General features: G+C 39.7%; 1 protein-coding gene across 7 annotated transcripts in view; it reads right to left on the bottom strand.

The window, feature by feature from the left end:
• The window catches only part of ST6GALNAC3 (ST6 N-acetylgalactosaminide alpha-2,6-sialyltransferase 3), a 574,051-nt gene that overhangs the window by 406,687 nt on the left and 146,695 nt on the right, over positions 1–20,669 (bottom strand). The gene's annotated exons all lie outside the window — the stretch shown is intronic.

The raw sequence follows: 20,669 nt of genomic DNA, 5'->3' as shown, positions 1-20,669 counted from the left end.
GCAATGGGGAAAGGATTTCCTAATTAATAAATAGTGCTGGGAAAACTAGCTAGCCACATGCAGAAAACAGAAACTTGACCCCTTCCTTACACCTTATACAAAAATTAACTCAAGATGAATTAAAGACTTAAATGTAAAACCCCAAACCATAAAAACCCTAAAAGAAAACCTAGGCAGTACCATTCAGGACATAGGCATGGGCAAAGACTTCATGACTAAATCACCAAAAGCAATGGCAACAACAGCCAGAATTGACAAATGGTATCTAATTAAACTAAAGAGCTTCTGCACAGCAAAAGAAACTATTGTCAGAGTGAACAGGCAACCTACAGAATGGGAGAAAATTTTTGCAATCTACCTATCTGACAAAGGGCTAATATCCAGAATCTACAAGGAACTTAAACAAATTTACAAGAAAAAAACCAAACAACCCCATCAAAAAGTGGGCAAAGGATATGAAAAGACATTTCTCAAAAGAAGACATGTATGTGGCCAAAAACATATGAAAAAAAGCTCATTATCATGGTCATTAGAGAAATGCAAATCAAAACCACAATGAGATACCAACTCACGTAAGTCAGAATGGCAATCATTAAAAAGTCAGAAAACAACAGATGCTGGAGAGGATGTGGAGAAATACAAATGCTATTACACTGTTGGTGGGAGTGTAAATTAGTTCAACCATTGTGGAAGACAGTGTGACAATTCCTCAGCAATCTAGAATGAGAAATACCATTTGACCCAGCAATCCCATTACTGGGTATATACCCAAAGAATCATAAATCATTCTACTATAAAGACATATGCACACGTATGTTTATTGCAGAACTACTTACAATAGCAAATTCTTGGAACCAATCCAAATGCCCATTGATGATGGACTGGATAAAAAAAAATGTGGTACATACACACCATGGAATACTATGCAGCCATTAAAAAGGATGAGTTCATGTCCTTTGGTGGGACATGGATGAAGCTGGAAACCATCATTCTCAGCAAACTAACACTGGAACAGAAAACCAAACACCACATGTTCTCACTCATAAGTGGGAGCTGAACAAGGAGAACACATGGACACAGGGAGGGGAACATCACACACAAGAGCCTGTTGCAGGGTGGAGAGAAAGGGGAGGGAGAGCATTAGGACAAATACCCAATACACGCAGGGCTTAAAACCTAGATGATGGGTTGATAGGTGCACCAAACCGCCATGCCAAATATATACCTGTATAACAAACCTGCACATTCTGCACATGTATCCCAGAACTTAAAGTAAAATTTTTTTAAAAAAAGAAAAGAAAAAGAAGGCATCTGGCAATATCACCCTAACACTTGCTCCCAGCTCTGTTACAGACGTGATGCACTCAGCATGCAGTGACCGCCAAGATCTTCCCCCCAACTGTAGCTCATCCCAGCTAGGAACCAGCACTCCTCACCCTCAAGGTTTTCCTTTATCTCATTTTCCTCGGTCTACTCTTCTTTTGTGTGATTAAAAATGTTCTTCCAATCCTTAAAAAAAATGAATTTTTAAAAGAGGAAACAAAAGAATTTGTTCCTAAATGAGAAAAATTCAAAGCCAGACAGCCTGTGATTGTGGAAACTGCTTTTGGAATTAAAGGAAAAGGTGAGAGAACAACAGCTAGTATTGGCTGAGTGACTTCTATGTACCGGGCACTATACATATAAGATTTTTAATCCTAATTACAGCCCTGCAAGGTAAGGATGATCAATCCCATTTAAAGAAATCTTGCTTTCTAACTCCTACTACTCAAGACCCACATTCAGAAGTATTAGAGATGTCTGCCTGCACTAAATTACAATACTTTATGTCTAGAGCAGGGTTGTCCAATAGAAATGTAATGTGAGTCACATACATAATCTTAAATTTTCTGGTAGTCACACTAAAAGTGAAAAAAAGGGAATTCATTTTAATAACGTATTTTATTTTATTTTATTTTATTTATTTATTTATTTTTTTTTGAGACGGAGTCTCGCTCTGTCACCCAGGCTGGAGTGCAGTAGCCGGATCTCAGCTCACTGCAAGCTCCGCCTCCCGGGTTCACGCCATTCTCCTGCCTCAGCCTCCCGAGTAGCTGGGACTACAGGCACCTGCCACCTCGCCCGGCTAAGTTTTTGTATTTTTAGTAGAGACGGAGTTTCACTGTGTTAGCCAGGATGGTCTCGATCTCCTGACCTCGTGATCCGCCCGTCTCGGCCTCCCAAAGTGCTGGGATTACAGGCTTGAGCCACCGCGCCCGGCCAATAACGTATTTTATTAACCCACCAGACTCAAGATATTATCATTTCAACATGTAATCAATATTTTTAAATTTTAATGGACCATCTGATACTCTTTTTTGTGTACTAGACCTGTGAAATACACTTTGTATTTTACACTTACATAGTATCTTAATTCAGACTATCCACATTTCAGGTATGCTATAGTTTAGATATTTGTCCCATTCAAACCTCTTGTTGAAATTTCATCTCCAGTGTTGGAGATGTAGACTAATGGGAGGTGTTTGGGTCATGGAGGAGAATCCCTCATGAATGGGTTAATTCCATTCCTGGGGAAGGGAAAGGGTGATTGAGTTCTCACTGTTTTCATTCCTGCTAGAGCTGGTTGTCTAAGGGCGCTTAGCACTTCCCACCTTTCTCTCTTGCTTCCTCTCTCACTATGTGATTTCTGCTCACACTAGTTCTGCTTCACTTTCCACCATGAGCAGCAGCAGTTTGTGGGCCTCATCAGATGCTCAACCTTGAACTTTCCTAGATATCAGAATTGTGAGCCAAAGACACCTTTTCTTCTGTACAAATTACCGAGTTTATATATTGCTTTATAGCAACACAAAACAGACTAAGACAGGTACTCGATAGTAACCTATGGCTAGTGCTACTAAACTATAGCATACCTGAAATGTGGATAGTCTGAATTAAGATACAGTGCAAGTGTAAAATACAAAGTGTATTTCACAGGTCTAGTACACAAAAAAGAGTATCAAATGGTTCATTAAAATTTAAAAATGAACTATCGACTAAGACAGGTACTCAATAGTAACCTATGGCTAGTGGCTACTATTTTGGACAGTGAAGCTCTAGAGGACTCTACAAATTTAAAATTATGACATGCACTATCCTAATAATTTGCCACAATAATTCCATGACACATTTTGCAAGTAAGTAACCTGGTAACCAGGAAGTTAAATAGCTCAACTAAGTCACAGAGATTATTATAATTTTTTTTTCAGTAAGAAACAGAAAGGTTGAATAGGTAAATAAAAGGATTATAAAGCTGTTAGGTGCAAAACTATCTTAAACCTAGTTCTGCTTCTAGGTTCAGTGCTTTCAAAAGTACCTTACAATTTGGGTTTTTCCAGCTATCTCAGTCAAACTTGGAGACAGATAAAAATGGGTATTAAGGTAGGATAAACTGACAGAACAAAATGACCCCAAATTAAATGGCTCAAAGGCAATAGTTTATTCCCAAATATTTTGTTTCTGTGTGTGTGCACGTGCATGCTCACAAATGTATCTATACGTTGTGAGAGACAATTGGCTCAACAGTCATTCAGGGACTCAGCTGAGGGACAGACCAGCTGACTGGCTTCCAAGGTTGCTGTGGGAAGCCCCATCCCAGCTGTCTGGAAGGAAGATAAGAACACGGAGAATTGCTTGTAGGAAGTTAATGGCCAAGACTGGAAATGGCACACATCACTTCTACTTACATTCCACACCAGTGAACACTTAGTCTGATGGCCACACTTAACTATAAAAAGGGTGAGAAATGGAGAAGACATGATCAGACTAAAGGGGAACAAGAGAATGGATTCGGCTGGACAGTTAGCAGTTAGTGTTCAACATTAGAGAACTAAATATAAGTCTTCCAGGAAGTGAGACGGAATTGCTAGTAAAAAGTAAAACAAGTTAGAAACTTTACAGAGACCTCAAAGAGGAGAAGAGACAGGCATTTTTAAGCAGTTTTATGTAAAACGTCATACTACATATTTTATTCTTTCCAGCATACCATATCACTAGTAAAAAACTAACAGTGAATATATATACATATGCCATTTATTAAATGCTTGTACTGCAAGACACTGTACTATGTATTATACCTATGTTATCTTATTTAATGTTCCTAGCAGCTTTTTCAAGGTCTTGAGGCTAAGCTAGTAATAGTTCTAGGATTTGAACCCACCTTTGACTCCAAAGTGCATACTCCTTTTCCAGAATTAATTTATCAATGGCTACCTTAATAGGGAAAGGCAGAAATGAAAAAGAGGCTAAAGCGTTGTGCCTGGGAGGTGAGAATGAAGAGTAAATGAATGAGGATAATCCAGAAGAAAAAGATTAAGGAGGTAACAGACGAAACTTCTATTAGCATTGGGCCTTCTTTGCATCTCATCTCAGCCCTGCATCAAATTTCATAACAAAGTTGTGGTTGGAAGTTGATGTTTCCGCAACATATAATTCAAAGCTCCTCTGATACAGTTTGAATGTTTGTTTCCTCCAAATCTCATGTTGAAATATGATGTTGGAGGTAGACCTAGTGGGAGGTGCTGGGTCATGGGGGCAGATCTCTCATGAATGGCTTGGTGCCTCCTTGCAGTATCCTGCTCTATTTGTTCATGCAAGAGCTGTTTGTTTAAAGAGTCTGACATCTTCTCCCTTCCCCCTTGCTCCCTCTCTCACCAGGTGACACACCTGCTCCCTCTTTGCCTTCTGCCATGAGTAAAATCTTCCTGAGGTCCTGACCAAAAGCACACACTGGCACCATTGTTTCTTGTACACTCTGAAGAATCATGAGCCAAAATAAAACTCTTTTTTTTTTTTTTAACAAATTACTTGACTTCAGGTATTCCTTTATAGCAATGCAAAATGGATTAATACATCCTCTCTCCACATCCTCCCTGCTTCCTCCACGGAAGGGGAGTATTGTCACTGACTAGTCCAGTTCAAGGATGCTGACTTGGGCCACATATTCAAAAACTGGGGTGTTAGAAGAAAGAGCATCACCCTTCTATCTTTTCTCTTCATGTGACCAGGATGATAATAAGGTTGGATCATTCCCTTCAGATTCTTCCTTCAAGGAGGCTAGAGAAGTGAAAAGGACAAGAGGCTCCCCCAGAACTCCAGGCCTGAGAACCCCAGTGGACAGCTGGTGGCCCAAGCCCACTCTGCCTGTATTCCATGCCAGTGGAGCCCAGCAGCCCCTTCCTTTTGTGCTCACTTCTATCTATCTTACTGGGCCTTATTTTTTTAAACAGTTAAAAAAAAAAAATGATTAGTGGGAATCAGGCTGAGCGGAAAAGTAAGGCTGCTTATCTAAACTGCCCCAGATTGAGAAAGACTTTAAATACCTGAATAAAAATTGTGAACCAAAAAAATCCCTAGACATTGCCAGTAAGTGTAGGATCCATCATATTTGCATGTGATATTTCCTGCCCTTGGAAAATATTCTATCTCACACCTACTTCAACTCTTCCACCTGAGAAAAATCCTGCTTATACTGTATAATTGAAGTCCAATTTCCTTGCTTTAATAAAAGCCCCCTTTCCCCCTCCTCTCCAAAGCTGGTTCCTTCCCCCTCTGAACTCTCACTGCTCTCTGCCTATTGTCTACAGAGGCAATGGTACTGCATTACAATTAGTTATGGCTGCATCATCCGTCTCCTCAGCTAAATTGTTGAGCTTCTGGACACAGCATGTCTCGGTATGTCCAGTGCCCAGCCCTGGGCATAGCAGGAAACATACCCTCAACAAATGTCTGTGGGATGTACTAACAAATAAAAGCTTAAAATACCCCATAATGGCCTGGCTGGTATTTGGCATCTCCTGGCTAAAGATTGACTCATGCTGTGGGCATCCTTTTCTGCATTTTTCACTCTCCATAATGGCCTCTTCTTATCATGCATTTTATTGATCTGTCTGAGTGATGAAATTTATTATTTATTACATTTCTGTAATAGCTTTGCTTCAAAGAGCACGGCAGGATATGTAGAGAATCCAAGGCAATAGCCAGGAAGACCAAAACAAAGGAAGCACGGTGTGGGAACTAGAGAGAAAAGGTAGAAGGCGCAGGCTGGGAAGAAATTGCAAGGGAAAGCCGTTGCCAGAAAAGTAGCAGCCAGGCCAGGCTCCAGGGCTCCTGGGGGCCCTGTGCCAGTGCTAGTGTCAGCTCAGCCCCCATCCACACCAGGCTTGTTGGACAGTTTGACAGGAGAAATAATTCCGAAAGCACTTTGAAATGTTAAAAGCATCCTCCAAATGCAGAGTAATGTTATTCCATTATCATTAATCAACATCAACATAATTCATTCAAAAGCAGGAAGTATTTCATATCCAGGCAAGTGAGGTGGAGAGTTTGAAGTATCTATCTTCCTCCACTAGACTATATGCTCTTCTAAATCAAGGACCCTAACATATTCATTTTTTGCACATGATGGGTGTTTAACAAAACTTTCCACATGACACTGAAACCAGCATTTCCATCTCCAGAAATATATTTTTTTCTATCTAGAATCCTGTGGGGGACTGGGTATTAAACATCCTGTAAATAACTTCTAGTTATTTTTATTCTAGTCTGAATTCCCATGAGAAATGGCCCTAAGATAAAATAACTGGCTTTTGTTTCCCTCTATTTACAGTGATTACCCTAGAAATTTTTAGACTATGACATCCATTTAACTTCCACCTTATTTCTGAAAAATCAGGCATGGCATGATATAGGGAAGTATATGTCAAACCTTTCATCTTTTTGAATGGCCCCCTCAATGAACCTAAAGGTTTAGCTAAAGTGGCCTTCATCTCTTCTCACTGCATTAAAGAATTCCACGCTGGGCGTGGTGGCTCACTCCTGTAATCCCAGCACTTTGAGGCTGAGGCGGGTGAATCACTTGAGGTCAGGAGTTTGAGACCAGCCTGGCCAATCCAATGAAACATTGTCTTTACTAAAAACACAAAAATTAGCCCGGCATGGTGGCGGGCGCCTGCAGTCCCAGCTACCCAGGAAGCTGAGGCAGGAGAATCCTCTGAACCCAAGAGACAGATGTTGCAGTGAGCAAAGATTGTGCCATTGCACTCCTGCCTGGGTGGGGAAAATATAAAAAACGGAATTCCTGAATGATTCACTGATCCCAAGTAAGTTATTTCACACTCGCATCAGACACCATAAACCGGAATCTTCCTTACCGTGCTCCAGCTCCACTGCACCCAGCCTCTTCTAATCCTCTCACAGATGTATGCCTGGCCCCGTGGCCTATCCCCTTAGCACATTCCCTAAACCAACTGTGAGCTCTTTGAAGGTGGGAGCAAGGTTTTATTGGACTGGGATTCCTAGCACAGGTTCAGGGACTCTATTCACTGAATGTTAACTAAATCAGGTACCTGCCACTATCTGAACCTTGATTATGCAAACTCAATACATTATATGGAGGATTGCATTTACACACAAAAACTAAAGTAAGGAGGTATGAATTTTTAAAACCTTCTTCCATTATTCAAAGAGTTTCACCATTAGGTAGAGATTATAGTCTTGTTTATAATCATAAACAAGTTGTGAAGCCTCAGGTACATCAAAATCTTTTCACCTCTCTAAGTTTCAGATTACCCATTTGTAAACTGAAGATACTGAAGACACAAAACACACTTTGAAGGTTTCTATGAGGATTAGAAGTTTATGACAATATAGTGTCTGACACTTAGTATGTTCTCAGGTAGTAATCATTGCTTATGTTGTTATCCTTTAAGACATCTACTTACCAATAATAATTAGAGCAAACCCTCACATAGCAATTTATATACTTATTTAATCCACACCAAACCATGTGAGGTGGTGTCACGGGTTGAATTATATCCTTCCAAAACTCATATGTTGAAATCCTAGACCCCAATACCTCAGAGTCTGGCCTTATTTAGATGTAGAGCCATTGTAGATATAATTTGTGGTATTAAAATAGTTTGGCCGGGCATGGTGGCTCATGCTTATAATCCTAGCACTTTGGGAGACTGAGGCGGGCAGATCATCTGAGGTCAGGGGTTTGGGACCAGGCTGGCCAACATGGTGAAACCCCATCTCTACTAGAAACACAAAAAAATTAGCCAGGCATGGTTGTGTACATCTGTAATCCCAGCTACTCAGGAGGCTGAGGCAAGAGAATCACTTCAACCTGGGAGGCAGAGGTTGCAGTGAGCCGAGATCACACTCTTGCACTCCAGCCTGGGCAACAGAGTGGGACTCTGTCTAAAAACAAACAAACAAACAAACAAAAAACAAAATGAGGTCATACTGGAGTAGGATGGGTCCCTGTTCCAACATGACTGGTATCATTGTTAAAAGGGGAAACTGAACACAGACATACACAGGGGAGAACACCATGTGAAGATGAAGGCAGAGATCAGGGACACCAAAGATTCCCAGCACACTGCCAGGGGCCCTGAGAAAGAAAACAGTGCTATGACACTTCGATCTCAGATGCCTAGCCTGCAGAATTGTGACACAGTAAGTTTCTCCTTTAAGTCACCCAATTTGTGGTACCTTGTTACCACAGCCCTGGTAAACTATTGCAGGTGGGTATTCCTATAATTCCCATTTTAAAGATAGGGAAACTGAGGCATCTGAATGAATTTATCCATTATATCAAATGAGAGAAATAACCTAAGAAATAACCTTGACTTTTGTAGGCATTCAATGTAGGCAAATTTTATTGTATTTTATTTTACTTATTTATTTGAGATAGGGTCTTGCCCTGTTGCCCAGGCTGGAGTACAGTGGCACCATTATGGATCACTGCAGCCTCGACCTCCCAGGCTCAGGTGATCCTCCCACCTTAGCTTCCCAAGTAACTTGGACTACAGGCATGCACCACCATGCCTGGCTATTATTTTTCATTTTTTGTAGAGATGGGTTCTCACAGTACTGCCCAGGCTAGACTTGAACTTTTGGGCTCAAGCAATCCTCCTGTCTCAGCCTCCCAAAGTGCTGTGATTACAGGCATGAGCCACTGGACCTGACTCAGGAAAATGTTAGCACTTGATACTCACATGTGTGCTTTTGGGTGCTAAAATTTGGGGAGTAATCCTTTTTTCCCTTTTGAACAACAGCTCTGAACAGTTTTTGCTTTTCCTTTGGAAACCAGAGGCCATCAGCTGAGTGACTGACTCTTGGTACCCCCTACACAGCCATGCCCACATGTCAGGTCCTGCTACTTTGAGTTTAACCACCAGCGACTCTGTAGAGAAGCTGAAGCCCACCCTTCTTGTTCTTTGCAGAGGTGGACTATATTTGGGAAAAAGGTAATGTTAGCAGCTGATTAGGTAGAGCCCTCTAAGGTACTTTTGTGAAGGACTCTTTGTAATGTAAATTTGATTGATTTGCTATTATTGCTTGTATTCTTCATCTTCCATAGACCCTTTAGGAGGAAGAGAAAGGAATCCACTTATTCCTGATAAATTGATCCTAGAAACTCTGTTTAGAAAGCTGAGATTGACTATTCCATTTTCTAAAGCAACAACTTTTCAGAGCAACAACAAAATATTCTCATGGCTGCCTCTATTTACTTAAAAAATGTGTTTTGAAGATTGAATTTTCTTGGAATTGCTACATGGAGAAACTCAGGTGTAGAGCCCAGGTTACGGCCTAACAGCAGGGGATTCTTGTCCAGACGGTCACATGAAGATATATAGCACATAAGGCTTCAGTTAGAGATAGGCATCGGCCTTCTTGCTATGATTTGCATGGGTTTGCAAAGCACACAGTTCCAAATTGCTTCCCGCTGGCATGTGAGAGATCCTGAAGTCCCACTGGAAAAGACCCAGTCCTTTGAGAAATGTCTCTGGGCATTAAAATGCAAACACTCATTCCTCTAACCCAAGAGCAGAAATTTCCCTTGAAGCGCTCCTTCACTAACAATGAAACCAAAGAGGTGGTGTCTCTGATCCTAGAAGAGGGACAGAGCAGTTTAGGAGAACTCAGGCCACTACTCGGGGAGGGTACAGAGAAATCTGGGAGGACCGGAAGCAATAACATACCTGCAGGGAAGCAGAAGCTCAGAAAGCTGAATGAAAGGCAAGGAGACAAGGTGTTTTATCACACAAACCTGGCTATAAGTCAGAGCTCTCACACTCAATAATTTTATGTTCTTGGACCAATTATTTAACCTCTCAACCTATATTTTCACATTTATTTAATAAAAATATCAATTGGCAATAATTCTTAGATTTTTTCATTATTGTCCCTCTAAGGACACTTTTTAGACATTTTTTCTAATTGCTCCCCCACAATGAATTTTAATACCACAAATATACTGTGTATCTGTTTATATACTGCACATGTATCTGTGCTTTATATATACAAAAAGTATATGGTTATTGTTAAAAGTAAATGGTATTTCCTCCCAGACTTCACCACTACTGTAATATATCCATGTAACAAAATTGCACTTGTACCCCTTAAGTTTATTTAAATAAATATAAATACATAGATTAAGTATCTAATAATAAAGACTAATGCAGAAAGAAAAGGAGTAAATGACACACTGTAGATGAAGTTCTTAGCAATGAGGATGCTACCCAAAATACTTAACAATAGGCATTACACTGGCATACTAATCAAGCATTGGGACTGCCCATTTAGGATGGATAGATGCTTTAAAAACTGGCCAACCATACCAGTGCATGCCCTTTGTCATGGATTAAACTATAGGTCACAATTCTTCACTCTCCTGTAGAGATACCTAGGCCTTCCCTTGGCCTTGTGGTTGGTGGATGTCCTTCCCTACTCTTTGTTTTTGGGCTTACTTGTATGCTTGTTTTGGTCAAAGCATGTTAGATTATTCTCAACTGAAACTTGTAAAGCTTTTTATAATGCTGCTGCTAATCCACGTCCCATTCATCCTATCCCTTTACAAGTGAACCTTTGCAATCACAAGCAGGTCTTTATTATAACTCTCTTAACGTTAATCATATCAGATAACACCAACTCTAACTAAACTGGTTTCTTGTTTTAGTGATAATAGTTTTAATATTAATATTATTATTACTGGAGAGGAATTCTGGAGGAGGTGAAGGAAGGAAGTAATGAGGAACAATGGGTGTGGTAGCAATGAACATGTATCGAACACTGACTGTTTAATAGACTCTCTTCCAGTCCCTTTAGAGACCTTGTTTTTTGAGCCTATAGCAGTCCTGTAAGGCAGGCATTTCTCATGTACCTGTGTCTCAAAGACTTGACAAGGTTAAGTACAGTGACCAAAGTTACATGGTTCCTAGACAGTAAAGCCAGGAGTTGCTCCAACTTCAAAGCCAAGGCCTGTGTAAAGAGAGCCTCCTGGATTACACACTCAGCTGAGAGTGGCTCGTCTCCATCTCAGTCTATCTCTACTTGGCTGGCTCCTGCAAACCACTGGGGCCCTGCTTTAACACGCAAGTCAAGAGTTCATTATCGCTCAACCACAGTTCTGTCTGGTCGCTTCTTCTACAACACAGGTTACCCTGATGGAGGAGAAACAACAGTCACCCAGCACTAAGGGGCAGAGACTTGGTGACAGGGAGGACAGGGAGCTGTGACAGAGTTCAACAACAGCCCTGCTCTCTGAGGGAGGAGTGTCCTGAAGCAGGACACACAAAAGGACTTAAGAAGAGGACCTTCTCCAGTCAGATGAATTGCACAAAGGAGCCTTTTCAGGGAGGCTCAATTAGAAAAAGGACCCCTTACTACCAGATGGCCAGAGCACAGGCTTGGTCCCACCTGAGTGGAATTCAGATGGGCTCTTCCCTCCACGGTCATTCATCCCAGCCCTGGGTTCCAAGAAGCTGAGAGAGAAAGCGGCAGTGTCTCTCAAGGCCTTGTCTTGTAAAATATCACTTTCACCACAGTTTATTCATCATAGAAAGTCAAAAGGCCAGACCAGATTCAGAAAAGGGGAAAATAGACTTCTCTCACAGAAGGAGGTGCGGCAGACAGCAAATTTACTTTGCAAATGTGCATGCATAAACAATGAAAGGATTATTACTGTGATCCCTATAAATAATCTAACACTTAACATAACAGAAGTAAAGCACTAAGGACAGTGCACATAGTAAGCACTTAATAAACAGTTATTGTTTTATTGTTGTTAAATTCTTAAAATTCCAGGAATGTTTGCCAACTGGCAAATGAGTTGATTCTGACACCTTTCTAATGTATTTCTTCTAATCAAAGAGAAAAGGAAAAGGCATCAGTTACTAACAGGAGTCTATATTTCACAACTAAAGTATTAAATACACACACATATACATATATAGGTATATTAAAGCAAACCAGACTACAATATGAAATTTAATAATACTAATCTCATACTTTTCCTATAAACTGGTTCAATTCAGTAGGCTTACCTAATCATAACAACATAAAATTAAATTATTTTGAAAAAATACTTGGACTCTAGTATATTGCCATAGGACCCTAAAAACTCAGCTAATAAAATAAAAGATAATTTGAAAATAATGTAGATCTTTCATCATGAACAGTATTTAAGTATTTTTTCTTTTCTTTTATCCTATTAAAGCTCCATAATTACAATTCTCAAATATAGTAATAACAGAGAGAACACAAATAATGAACTCTATGCAGTAGAAACCAAATATAATAACAAAATAAGGTGTGATATACTCTCAAACTGTTCTTAGGCAATTGGTCTAACTTCTCATCTTAACGCTTGTATGTACTCCTTAAGGTTTGGGAAGAGGTCACTGCTGAAATGTCATTGAATTTTCATTAGAAAAAGATAAAGAAATCACTTGGCTTTGTTTTTCACTCCTGTTGTACTGCATTCTATTATCAGCAGAAACAAAAGTATGAGGAAGTTGGAGTTTCTAAGCTAAGTCATCTATAAGCAAGTGCTAGCCCTTCAGTGACCCACTAAGCTCAGATCTCCTATTTCCAAATCTTTTGAGGATAATGTTTGAAAAGGTTTTCCTTTATAGTTTTACATTTTAAAAAAAGAAAAGCTGTTGGCCATTGATCTCTGTTGTAAAGAGGCCCCTCTGCTCCTCCCTACTGGGCGCCATGTGAATGGGGTTCACCGTGAGACGGTAATACCTAATGCATGCACTGACATTTAGTAACGTACTTTACTGCTCTGCCCTTTCCACACATGGAACAGCAAGTAGGAGCAAGGCTGCATCTCTTGCAGGTCAGCCACAGCCCCCACCCCAAAGCTAGGAAATGCTAATGTACCCGAAGGAACAACAGCCACATGGAATCACCCACCTACAGAGACCATGAAATTAAAACGTGCTCCTGGACAATATCATTTCTTGCCCAGCTAGGCCCTCTGGAAATAAACAAAGACCAACCAAATGAGAACAAGCAAAGGCTATTTATTCTGAGCTTGCTAGAGGCAGGGAGTCAGCCACACTGTCACTTGGATTTTGGTGGAGACACAAAGGCAGGAAGAGAAATAGGAAAGCTTTATCCTGAAAAAAAAGGAAGGTTTCAGATGTGCCCTAATTAAAGGCTATGGGTGCAGGGAAGCTGTAGGTGGTCTAACAGGAAGTGGGGCATCCCGTCTGATTTGTTAGGGGTGGGTTATTTGGCTTTCTCTGGTTCATCCTAAGTTAAAAAGAAGGACAAAAAATTAGGGAATCTGCCAGTTATTGATCAAGTCCTGGCCACTTGGGGTCAATTGTTGAAGTTGTTGTTTAGCTTCCTAGATGGTTACTGGAGATTGCAATCTGACTTGCTGCAAGTCTAACTCATAGCAGGCTAGCTTTCTGGGTTCTTTATTGTGAATAAGGAGTCGGTTTCCTGGGCAGGCTGTTGCAGGTTGTGGGTCAGCATTCTATTTGCATATAGGGTCTGGCCATTGTCCATTCATATAATCAGTCTCTCAGCCCTAAATGAAACCGAAGCAGGCCCAGTGAGCATTAGCCTGGTGAGTCTACTCTGAATGTGCTAAACCCTGCCTGAGGATGGCTCCTTCTCCATCCTGCACTATTCTCTGATCAGGGGTCTATTAACATTAATCATCTGAAGATGACCATCAGTGCGCAGGATCCTGACTGGCATGACCTTCTCCAGGCAGAAACCATTGTTTATGTTGCTTCATTTCAAATTTACAAACTAAGACATACATGGCAAACAATTTGAATCTAAAAATTTACACTCAGCTAAAATAAACGGGGTTGCACATTTTATGTTTTCTGACAGAAGAAAGTACAACTCATTTACAGCGATAACATTTTTCCTGAAAGTAAACCAAGTGAGTTGTCTGAGAAACTGATAATTAAAAAATAATTTGTAAGACTGGCATAATAGTTCCTCTAGAGCTCTGAGACCCACTTCCTACTGGGTTTTAAAATGTGCTGCTGTGGTTTGACCTAGAGTACAAAGTAGACAAGGAAATGTGGCGGATTAAAGCAGACAGAAAGTAGGGCAGAAATGAATTTGAAAGGGGGCTTCACATGGATTTGAACCAAACTGACCTTTCTTCATAAGGTTACTGGGCCACCTGTGAATTAACCTGGTTAATACAAGTGTTTAAGGAAAAGAATCAGATTTGTGCCATAAACTTCTCAGATTAGTGGAAGAGGGAGGACAGCCAAAATATATAAATAAGTGTTTGAGAGAAAGCTACACTTCAGTGGGAGAGATTGCTCTTACAAGAGTCATGATTTGATAATAGTATCACTGAAACCACAGGGCTTTGGTTACAATTTGGCACCCTTGAACCATAATGTTCTTAAACATTTTTAAATGGTAGGCAAACTTCTGTGTAATGGTCTAGTTCATATTTCAATAGGAAAATCTATCCTAGTCTAGAGCAAATGTATTTTGCTACAATAGCCATCTTTCCGTCTTGACTCCTAACCTCAATTCTCCTGGGCCTGAAGCTTATTGTAGCTGATTGGTGTTTACCTCCAGATACACACTTTGCTAACAAAGTAATGAAATTAAATGGTCCACAAATGAGTACTTGTAGGTTTTAGACTTTTTATTTCCCTGAACACAGAATCTAGAATCCACATCCCGTACAAAAGGAGCTCAGCACCGTATTTCCCAAGCTTTCCATACAGTCACAGCTGCAAATCTTGTGCAGCACTTGAGATATATGCTATATGGTCACATGAGAGCAAATAATACTAGAAATATCCCAGTGAGATAGTAGGTGCTGATTATTACTGTAATTGAACTTCTAAAAAGAGCAACAAGGAAGTTTTGAAATTTTCTTCCCTAGAGACTTTTAAACTATAGGACAGAAACTCGCACAGTCAATGTTAGGGTACAGACTAAACTGTTGTTAAAATACGTTCCAGTAAGTGGGATTTAAATACAGATGAGTGCTTGACACAATAACACATTTGCATTTATCTTAGAATAAAAATTCTAAATATCCTCTACAATTTTAATTTATTTTGCAAAGATTTACTGAGAACTGTCTCTGTGCCAGGCACCAAGTTGGTGATAAAGATACAAAGGTAGATAAATACAGTCCCTGCCTTCAAGTGCTTCACTGTCTAGAAGGAAATTGAACTGGACAAATAAACAAATAGCTTTAAAACAATGTGATCAATGCCACACGAAAGATTGATCCTGAAGTTCCCAGGACCCCTAATGAGAATGCAATTAATTCTTGTTTGAAGGACCAGAAAAGGCTGACATTCAGGCATAGCACTACCACCATAATGGCTGTTTACAGCCAGTGTTCATTTTGATTGATCAGGGCCATAGCACTCCTGAAGGCAGAGGTGGGAGGCAAGGTGAAGAAGGGAATTCCAGGGTACAGAACTTTTTAAAAATTGAAATACACTTCTTGGATTTACCTGTCCATTTGTACCATCAATTGACAATTACAGTTGCATCTGGTTTTGATTTACACTAGGAACGCAAATCACTTTTGGAAAAAACAGCAGCAACAACAACAAAAACCTGTATTTTCGTGAACCAAGAAATGTTTCTCTTTTTATCATGAAAGCCAGTTAAACCCATCCTAGAAATTGAAATTACTCTCTCATGTTTCCAGTTGTTGGGAATCTAGTTGATAACGTTTCGTTCTGTGTCCCCACCTAAACCTCACGTCGAATTGTAATCCCCAGTGTTGGTGAGGAGGTGATTGGAAACGGGTGTGTGTAGGGGGATGGATCCTTCATGAATAGTTTATCACCATCCCCTTGGTTCTGTTCTTGTGATAGTGAGTGAGTTCTCTCCTGAGATCTGGTTGTTTGAAGGTGTGGCACCCCACCCCCAACTCTCTGTCTTCCTCCTGCTCCGGCGGCGATGTAAGATGCCTGTTCCCCCTTTGCCTTCCAACATGATTTGAAGTTTCCTGAGGCCTCCCCAGAACCACAAGCCACTCTACTTCCTGTACAGCCTGCAGAATAGTGAGCCAATTAAACCTCTTTTCTTTATAAATTTCCCACTCTCAGGCATTTCTTTATAGCAATGCAAGAATGGACTAATACACCATAAAAATTCCATTTGCCATCACTGATAAATACCTAATAACTGAATTTGTAATCCCTGTTAACTGAATTCAATCCTCTAGAAGAAAAAACAAGTTACTCCAACTAGACCAAAGGAAGCCATGAAGGCTCCCTTGGAGAGAGAATAGGCCCTACAAAAGGGGCATCCCATCCCTGGATTGGCACTAAATGCCAGGGCAAATATCAATCACAGATGTACCTTAGGAGATAGTCAAAGGGAATTCTCTTTTACAGAAGACACATACAGCATTAAGTCAAATTTCAATATTTCACCCCCTCTACTATCTGCCAGACAAGAAGGAAAACCCTGAGCATGGTGTTTTATACCCATAGTCTGGGTGCAATTGATTTACTTTCACTGGAATCATTCATCTATCTGGACTGAAAACATAAATGTCAAAAGCAGCCATAATATATCTGCACCAATAAAGTCATCAGTTATGCTTTCATACCACATAGAGAGAGAAGACTTTATTAACCTTCATGAGGATTAAATGCAAAAATAACATTAAAGAAAATATTTGGTAGTATTTTGGGTGACAGGCATGTGAATGGATGAAGTTGAGTGAAATGAGACTAGTAAATAATAATTGGGGTCCTAAGTTGAGCAGAAAAAACAAAAAAATGGCTCTTAAAATGGCTCTTTTCAAATCTTAAATCCTGTAGTTCCCATACAACACTCATTGCCTCTCATCCCAATCTGTCACCATTTCATCTCTGTTGTGCAATTCATAGATGCATGTAACTTATTAGCCAACTATTTTCCCCACTTTTGTACAAGTTCTTATGTAAGTAATATTATTTCCTTACACAATGAGAGAACGTTACTTAGGCTCTCTAAATACAGTGAAGCATATGGCAGTTTACAAGCCAGCTCCTGAAGAAACAGTAACACAGAAAACGTTACCTTTGGTGGCCTTAAATGCATTTGGTGTGGGGGCAGGGAGTTCTTTCCTCTCTTTAATGGGTCTGTTTTCCTTCTCATGTCCCTACCAGCTGTCTTTCTCATCTTCTCATCAATGGCTAGTCTCAACAAAGAAACTTCTGATAGACTAATTTAGACAAATACACATATCACTTAAAAAGCACAATACATTCTTCACAAGGGACCAAGTCATAAGCTAAAGTCACAAGTTTCCAATGATGAAACTTCTGCATCTATATATAGAAATGGGGACTAGGGAGAGATCATCCTTTGGACAGAAGGCATAAGATTCAAATATCAGATTATATCTCATTTCAAGAAATTTAGAGGCCTTTTAAAGCCTTTCAGCATAAAGAATTTTGTTGTATTGAATATACTTTGAAATAAGGATGGCTTTGCCTTGTAGATTAGCAGGTGGGTACTGTTTCTCAGCAGACAGAAAAAAAAAAAGAAAAAGAGGGCTTCAGAAGAGTATTACAAGTGTCACTGCATTGGCTGCTGCTCAATTCGTGTTCCCAATCCACAAATCAGGAAGCAGCCATCTGCCTAGGTAGCTCCCACTCCTATAATACCAGGTTGACATCCATGCAGTCTGAAATAAATCATGCTGATCCCCCTGGGTTTTCTGCTGTCATCAGATGATCACAAGAGCAACTAAACCTCCAGGGGACCACAACTCCAGACCAGATCTCTTTTTCTTAAAGGATTCACCAATCTGCCAAAGTCACTTGGTGAGAAAACTGCATTTTAATACAAGACAAAGGCTACCTTACCATGGAGAACTTTTTATCAGGCTGATTTAAGGGAAATCTTTCTATCCACCTAGGCCCCTTGTTTCTTTGGAGATATACTGAGAAGCTTATAACTACCAAAATCAATCTCCAGCACCAGAAATCTTTTGTTTCATAAAACTTAGAGGCATTTGTTATACTCTGTGTTGAAGAAAGAATCAATGTACTATTATTTAACATAGAAGACTGAGATATCTCATCCAGGGGACAGGCAACTTGATGTCCAGATTATGTAAATCATTTGCCTGTAAGAAGGCAGTGTTGATTCTAGCACTAAGTTTATCTTAACTCCATCAAAGTAAAGAATGTGTCTTCTATCCTTTTGCCCATTTATTCACAATATTTAATGAGCTTTTACTCTGGGCCAGTACCTTCCTCTGGGCTGGGAATATATAGATAAACAGAATACATTTCTTGTCCACCAACTTAGTGGGGAGATGTGATGAGTGTTATAAAGGAGGCAAAAAGATAAAAGAGCAGCATTTTGTTCCTCACAAAGTAAATAAAATCTCTCCAGAGAAGGTGGCTCTGGAGTAAAATCTTGAAGGTGAAATAGAATTTCAACAGGCAAAGCCAAAGATGAGGAAAGGACATTACAAGTAGAATGATCCTCAGGCTCAAAGACAGAGAAGTATGGATGTATCAGGAAATGCTGAATAATAGGTCAGTGTGGGGTGAATCTCCTGTCATGGCCGGTGGCTGCATGTAAAGCTAGACAGGCGTATTTCTTACTAGAGAGTTAGGATATTCTAAATCTGAGCAAGGATATCTTTCAGGTTCTGACTCAAACTCTGGATCCTCTACACACAAAAGTTTGCAGAAAGACTCAGAGTTCACCAATTTCCTGACTGCAATTTATGAACTTAAGTTAAAAATTCCCGCTGGAGGCAATAGTAAAGCTAGAGAGATTTTAGGCATAAATGTTTGCAGGATCAAATTCTTAAAAAAAAAAAACATAATCATGGCATCAATAATCAGGAAGGACTGGAAGAATTAATTAGTATAATCAGGAAGACAGAAAGCCCTTGCAATAAAGATAGAAAGTTGTTGCAACATCCCACAAAATACTATTACACAGGTTCTTAACTACTTTGACCAACTGCAAGATAGTAATATGAATTTATACAAGCTCTGGCCTGGTCTGGATACCTCTAAAAGCACATTTTATTTTTATTTTTATTTTTTTACTTTTATTTTAAGTTCAGGGGTACTTGTGCAAGTTTGGTATACAGGTAAACTGTATGTCACAGGGTTTTGGTGTACAAATTATTTCATCACCCAGGCATTAAGCACAGTAATGGCACCTGATAGGTAGTTTTTTGATTCTCTCTCTCCTCTCACCTTCCACTCTGAAATAAGCCCCAGTATCAGTTGCTCTTTTCTTTGTGTCCATGTCCATGTGTTCTTATTGTTTAGCTGCCACTTATAAGAGAGAACATACAGTATTTGGTTTTTTGTTCCTTCATCAGTTCCTTTCTTAGGATAATGGCTTACAGATCCATCCACGTTGCTGCAAAGGACATGATCTTGTTCTTTTTTATGGTTGCATAGTATTCCATGGTCTACATGTACCACATTTCTTTATCCACCCTACCATCGATGGGCATTTAGGTGGATCCCATGTCTTTGCTATTTTGAATAGTGCTACAATAAACATATGCATGCATGTGTCTTTATGGTAGAATGATTTATATTTCTTTGGGTACATAATGGGATTCCTAGGGCAAATGGTAATTCTGTTTTAAGTTCTTTCAGGAATCACCACTGCTTTCCACAATGGCTGAACTAATTTACACTCCCACAAACAAAGTATAAGTATTTCCTTTTCTCTGCAACTTTGCCAGCATCTGGGTTTTTTGGCTTTTTAATAATAGCCATTCTGACTGGTGCAAGATGGTATCTCACTGTGGTTTTGATTGGCATTCTCTAATGATTAATGATATTGAGCATTTTTTCATATCCTTGTCAGCTGTTTGTATGTCTTCTTTTGAAAAGTATATGTTCATATTCTTTGCCCACTTTCTAGAGAGGTAGTGTGCTTTTTGCTTGTATATTTTTTAAATTCCTTATACATTCTGAATATTAGATCTTTGTCAGACACCTAGTTTGTAAATATTATCTCCCATCCTGTAGATTGTCTCTTTATTCTGTTAATACTTTCTTTTGCTGTGCAGAAGCTCTTTGGTTTAATTAGGTCCCATTTGTCAATTTTTGTTTTTATTGCAATTGTTTTTGGCATCGTCATCATGAAATCTTTGCCAGGTCCTATGTCCAGAATGGTATTTCCTAGGTTATCTTCCAAGGCTTTTATGGTTTTAGGTTTTACATTTAAGTCTTTAATCCATCTTGAGTTGATTTTTCTAAGGAAGTGGTCCTTATCTTCACTATTCTGCTTATGGCTAGCCAGTTATCCCAGCACTATTTATTAAATAGGGAGTCCTTTCCCCATTGTAAAAGCACATTTTAAATGTTTAATTTTTAATGCTTAGAGAT

This window comes from Theropithecus gelada, chromosome 1 (assembly GCF_003255815.1).
Source record: "Theropithecus gelada isolate Dixy chromosome 1, Tgel_1.0, whole genome shotgun sequence".
In the NCBI taxonomy this organism is placed as follows: Eukaryota; Metazoa; Chordata; class Mammalia; order Primates; family Cercopithecidae; genus Theropithecus; species Theropithecus gelada.
Note: the sequence above shows the minus strand (reverse complement) of the source record. Positions and strands in the feature narration are given on the sequence as shown.